Genomic DNA, 5692 nt, shown 5'->3' with positions numbered 1-5692 from the left:
ATGTTCTGAGGATTAAATACCGTGATGGCTGTCACATGCTCAGTCTTGTACCCAGCACCTTGGTGCTCAATACTAGGTGGTGATGATCACTATTGGGCTACCACTTCTAGTTTGTGAGCCCCTCAAAGGCAGGGTCTATGGTTTTACCTTAAAGTACTCCATTAAATTACTTAGTTCATCATTGTTATTGTTGTTAATAAAATAACAGCAGTTTGGAAACATGGCTTCTGCCTCTAGGGGTGACTAATACCTGATAACAAGCAACCTCTCTGGAATAAACTCTTCCAGGTTTTTCCACCAGAGAAAAAGAGCTGAGCAACAGCTATACAGCTAAGCTGTCATGTGAGTTGTCACTGCCCCCAGGCTTATCATCACTTTATTCCCTGAGCCCCAGATGCCAATAAAGAAGACAGCATTGATAGAAAGAAGAAAGAAATACAAGAACAAAAATGGAGAATTTTGGAAGGCATTAAAGGTTCTCCAGATCAACCACCCTACAGTCAGCAAGGAGTGGTAACTGATGTCAAGAAGGGAACAGGAGTGGAGCACCTGGGTGGCTCAGCAGTTGAGCATCTGCCTTTGGCTCAGGTCATGATCCCAGGATCCCAGGATCGAGTCCCACATCAAGTTCCCTGTGAGGAGTCTGCTCCTCCCTCTGCCTACGTCTCTACCTCTCTCTGTGTGTCTCTCATGAATGAATAAAATTAAAAAAAAAAAAAAAAGAAGGGAACAGGAGAGAGGTGAAATGAGGGAGGAAGAGAGCCCTCCAGAGAGAGGTGGAGTAAAGGCACTAAGGTGGTTCCACAGAAGCTTTGCCTCTTGGTACCATATCGACAATGGATTGATGTTGTGTTGGGTAGGCTGAGATCCCTGGGGAGTAGACAGGCCATCTCTTCTTCCAATCCTAAGGTTTCTGGCTGAGAATCTCTTGCAAAGACAGTGATCATCTCCTTTGGATATTCTCACCAGTAACCTAGGTTAAATTATAATAGACTTCTTTATTTCTTTTTACTCTAATCACTTTCTCCTGCTTGGATTTCTTAGTACTTGATGCATATTACCATCTTTCTTTGCAATCCTTTTCCTTTTGAAATGTCTCTCTCTCCATCTCTTTTATTTTGAGCACAAACTTAAAAAAAAAAAGTCCCTTCACTTCCTTACTTTCTCTCCCTCTGCCTCTCCAACTCTCTATCTCCTGCCCTTTTGCCCTTCTGTTCTGGTTATTTATTTCCTTTTATGTCTTACTAGCCATTCATCTTGCTCTAATGCCACATAGGAGTTTCCATTCATCTTCAGCCCAGGACAACTCCATCTCTTCATAGAGAGGAAGAGCTATGAAAAATCCAGAGCTCTGGGTTCTGGCCCTTCTCTTACTGTGTGGCTCTGTTATTCCCTTAGTGCTTTCAGTTTTCAGTCTCAGCATTGACAAGAGAGAACACACTAGGATTTTGTTCAGTACTGTGTTCCACGAATCACATTTCAGCTAAGGGTTTAGAAGATGCAGCTTCACTGTTTAAGATGCAAGATGTGCCAGGCCAATGTTATACCACTGATATTATGCTCTTATGGGATGAGGTGTTGTGGTTGAAACTCAGCCTCAGCTACTTTATAGCCCACAGGCATTGGGACACTTTGTAATTCTTGGTCGACTTTACTTTGGAATTATGGGGGCTTCTGCAGAAAGTTCTTCAAAGTCAATGTGGTCCACCCTGTTGCCTAATATCTGCATCCCTGAATCCACGGAAGGGGTCCCTCACTACTTTCCAAGATAGCCTGATTTCCTTTCATGGCCAAGTAAGAAAGCTGAATTTTCAAAGAAAACGTTCTCATGTTTGGTCGTGGTGGTGGTTTGCTTAGTAAACTATCCCTCCATGAGTGACAGTTATTCTTAATTTTCAGTAGCCACAGGTCATTCCCTTTCCATCGAGTTCTTTGCAAGAGAAAGGGCTTTCCAGTGTTATCAGAACACTGGATTATTTGTCTCTGTTATTTGAAATTTACCGATGTAGAGATAAAAATGTATTTGTAGTGGGTGGATTCACCCTCATTAGCCTCATCACTGGGCATAATAATAATAAGAGCAAACACTTCTATAGACTTGCTACATGCCAGGCATTATTCTAAGCATTTTGTATACATTAAATCAAGAAAATATGATTTCTCTAAATAACTTTTCCATTTGCTTTCCTAAAGGGGCCTAGAATATAATGCCACATCAACGAGAGAAGGAATCTACATGCCATCCTGTCTAAGCCCCAACTTTGCAGATAAATACCAGAGAGGGTAGGTGCCTTGCCTTAGGTCACACAGGTACGAGTAGTAGACGAGGATCTCAAATGTCTTAATAACAACAAGCTCACCATTCAGATCCAGGATCAAGTAAGGTATTTTAGGAACCTGAGATGCTTTTGTTGAAAGACTCTGCCTCATTTTGCTCTCCATGTGGCTAGCACTCTGCCATAAGGTGCCAAAATTGCCTTTTTATTTTTCCTGCCTTCTTATCTTTTAAAATAAGCCTTACTTTGAATTCCCTTCCAGCACTTGTATCATCTCGTTTCCCAGTCTACTTAAAAACTTTTCTAAAAAAAAAAAAAACAAAAAACAAAACTTTTCTAATGTAGCCAAGTGAGTTTCTCCCCAAGTGAGAGTGAGATTTCTGGCTTGGGAACAAAACGGTCGTTTCAACCTCACTTCCATTGACTCTTACCAGAACAACTGACAAACAGAGTTCACTTGACCTGTTCAAGATCTGCTGGATCTTTTTCCTTTTGTGGCTTGTGCTGAAGGATACAAGAAGCAGTGGGAGAGTGGGTGTTAGGGAGAGGAGGCCTTTGGGTAGAAAAGGAAATGGATAGTGTCTCAGCTTGCTGCATGTTGAACAGAACACCTCTCAGGCAGGAGAGAAGTAAGAGGATCCCTGGCTGTTTGCTTCCAGGGAAATCCATCTAGATTTTGCTTCTGGGATAGCTGAGGAGCACAATATGGAAACTCCTGCCCAGTTCTGGTTGTGAACATTTCTTCCCAAGAACCTCTGTCTATGTCCAATCCACATTTGGAACCAGGTCTGGCAGCATTAATTGAGAGGAAAGATCTTGTCCTCTCAGAACACAGGAATATTCTATGTCAGCAGCTGCTTTTTTTTTTTTTTCAGTGTGTTTGGTGCATCAGTGTGTGGGCTACATAGAATATTTTAAGATAATATTTGCCTTCAAATAATGACAGCATGGGCATGGGCAGATGACCCAAATTTAACTTATAACTCCTGCTAAGGCTATTCCAAAATTATTTCATTGTACAGAATTATTGTTCAGAATGTTTATTGGGTTTGAGCTTCTTTTGTTTTTAATATAGATATAGTTGTATTTGTTGGGAAAATATACTGAAGAGAGACTGGTTGATCTTTTGTTAGGTTTTGGGCAAAAGTGTGTTTTCCTTAATTATCTGAACTTTTCTTCACTTCCTAACTAGAAATATGGGGTTTGTATTGATATGTGGGTCACATATGCCTGGGGCTGAATCTTCATTGTGCCACTTCCAATTGTGGAAGCTTGTGTATGTGATTTAACTCTCTAGGTTTCCACTTCCTTCCATGCAATAGCACTTCTCTCACAAGCCAATGTGAATTTCAAATAAGATATTTGAAAAGCACATGGAATAGTTTTCATAGTGCTGAGTATATAGACATCCAGGAAATGTTAGTTTCCTTCTATCTATGTGTAGTGTGTGTGTGTGTGTGTGTGAAGAGGAGGAACTAAGTTAATGAATATAAATTGGAGGGCCATTCTAGAAATAAATGATCTGTTAATAATCAAACTAACAAAAGAATAAAACACAAAACAGAAAAGAACAGAGGTGAGAAATGGAAAAACATTTAGAAAAATGCCATCAGCAGGTATTGACTGAGCAGCTGCTATTTATATGTTCAGGTCCTCTACCAGGTGACCAACATGTGGCTCAAGGATACTTATTGTCTTCAAAGAGCATACACTAGTTTGAGGAGACAAGATTTATTCATTTGTAAAATAGATAATGAAAATGCAAAAAATAAAAATAAAAATAAAAGAAAATGCAAAGGAGTTGTTCTTCTTGGGAGTTGAGAGGAGAGAGGAATCTCTGTGTTTATGGTATCTTTGGACGCCAGAGAGTTCAGTGGTGCTGAGGGTGGGAGATGAGGGCAGTTGAGAAAGCCTTGATATGAACAGCCATTTGAGTCTGATGACAAAGGCTTGGGAATGGCTTTACTAGGCGAGACTGTTGAGTGGTTGTTGCTGTTTTGTTTTGTTTTTTTTTTAAATAGAAGTGATGAAAAATGATCTTGATATTCTTTGTAACAACAGAAAATCCCAAAACAAGCCTAAATGGGCCTGAGTAGTCTCTCTCCATTTACGCTAAGGGGGAGGGGGTGGGTGGACAAGCTGAAGCCATCCAGTGCATACTCCTGGTTTCCTTATTCGGCCTCAGAGACACCCATATCCTTTGTTGAGTTACTTATCCGGATCCTCCTTAAGCTCCCTTTCTTTCTTTTCCCAGCAGATCCCCGGAGAGATGCCCTTTCAACCCTGCATCTCTGCTAAATGCCTTTTGGATCCCAGCAGTGGAGCCCATTGGATGGTTGGACTATCTCAGAGACTTACTGAGGCCTATTAGGGTTGGCAAAAAGAATTCTAGCCAAATCTTCCAGGTTAGAAGAGAAATGACAGCTGCCCCCAATGGGATTCCCATGCTGGAGCACAGCAACCATCCTACAAAGGGTTAATACTCCCCCTCCCTCCCCTGCCCCCCAACTTGCTGCCAGAGATCAGCTAATCTGATAATTACAGCAACAAACACAGTTTAGACAAACAAGACCTGACCCTGAGGGTTTGGAATGAAAACATTTACTCTCTCCCTCCCCAGAGAGACAGTGCCTGGAGCATACACATAGAGACACTGGGAAAATACCCGTGTGCTGGAGCAGCAGGGTGAAAACATCTGTGTTCCTGAGCTGCTTGAGGAGATAGCGTTAATGGGGAGGGCGGGTAGGGTGGGGGAGGCAGAGGAGTGGGCAATGGTGCGGTCGAAGGGTGTGCATGCCGGCAGCAGATGGAACATGTACCCATAACTGGAGATGTGAGCCAGGGGTAATTGATTTTACAGCAGAGGCGGAGTATGGGAGGGGTACATAAGAGACTCAGTCTGCAGAATTCCAGGGAAAAACCTGACAGTGGCTAAGTGGGGAGAAACATCCTACAACACAAAGTGGGGCAGTCCTGAGAACTAGAGGGGAAAGGGATTCAAAGTAGCCCGTGATTCTAAGGGAAGTTGACATCAGCCCATCAGGGAGTGAGGGGCTCACCCTCTCACCCCCTCCCAGTTTGGCTTCCAAAGGGAACAACATGCCCCTTCCCCTTCCTGCCTGCCTCAAAACTCATCAAGCTACTTTCCCCCCTTTTACTTCTAAAATGCTGATTCTTAGAAAAAACCTTTCTGGGATGTTTAAGCTGGAGAGTCTGACTTGGCTTGCTTTAATCTGGAGCTCCAGCAGTTACTCCTTTCCCAAATCCACCCTCACCCTCCACCCTTCTGTGCCATGTACCTTCAGTCCTTGGGCCACACATCATTTCTTTCTTGGCTGATGGCCTGTCAGCTGGTGAACAACAGTCCCTGCCCCTTAGAGCTCTTGAAATTATCTCTAGGCCTCCAGATCCTTGGG

The sequence above is a fragment of the Nyctereutes procyonoides genome, unplaced genomic scaffold (genome assembly GCF_905146905.1).
Source record: "Nyctereutes procyonoides isolate TBG_1078 unplaced genomic scaffold, NYPRO_anot_genome, whole genome shotgun sequence".
NCBI lineage: Eukaryota > Metazoa > Chordata > Mammalia > Carnivora > Canidae > Nyctereutes > Nyctereutes procyonoides.
Note: the sequence above shows the minus strand (reverse complement) of the source record.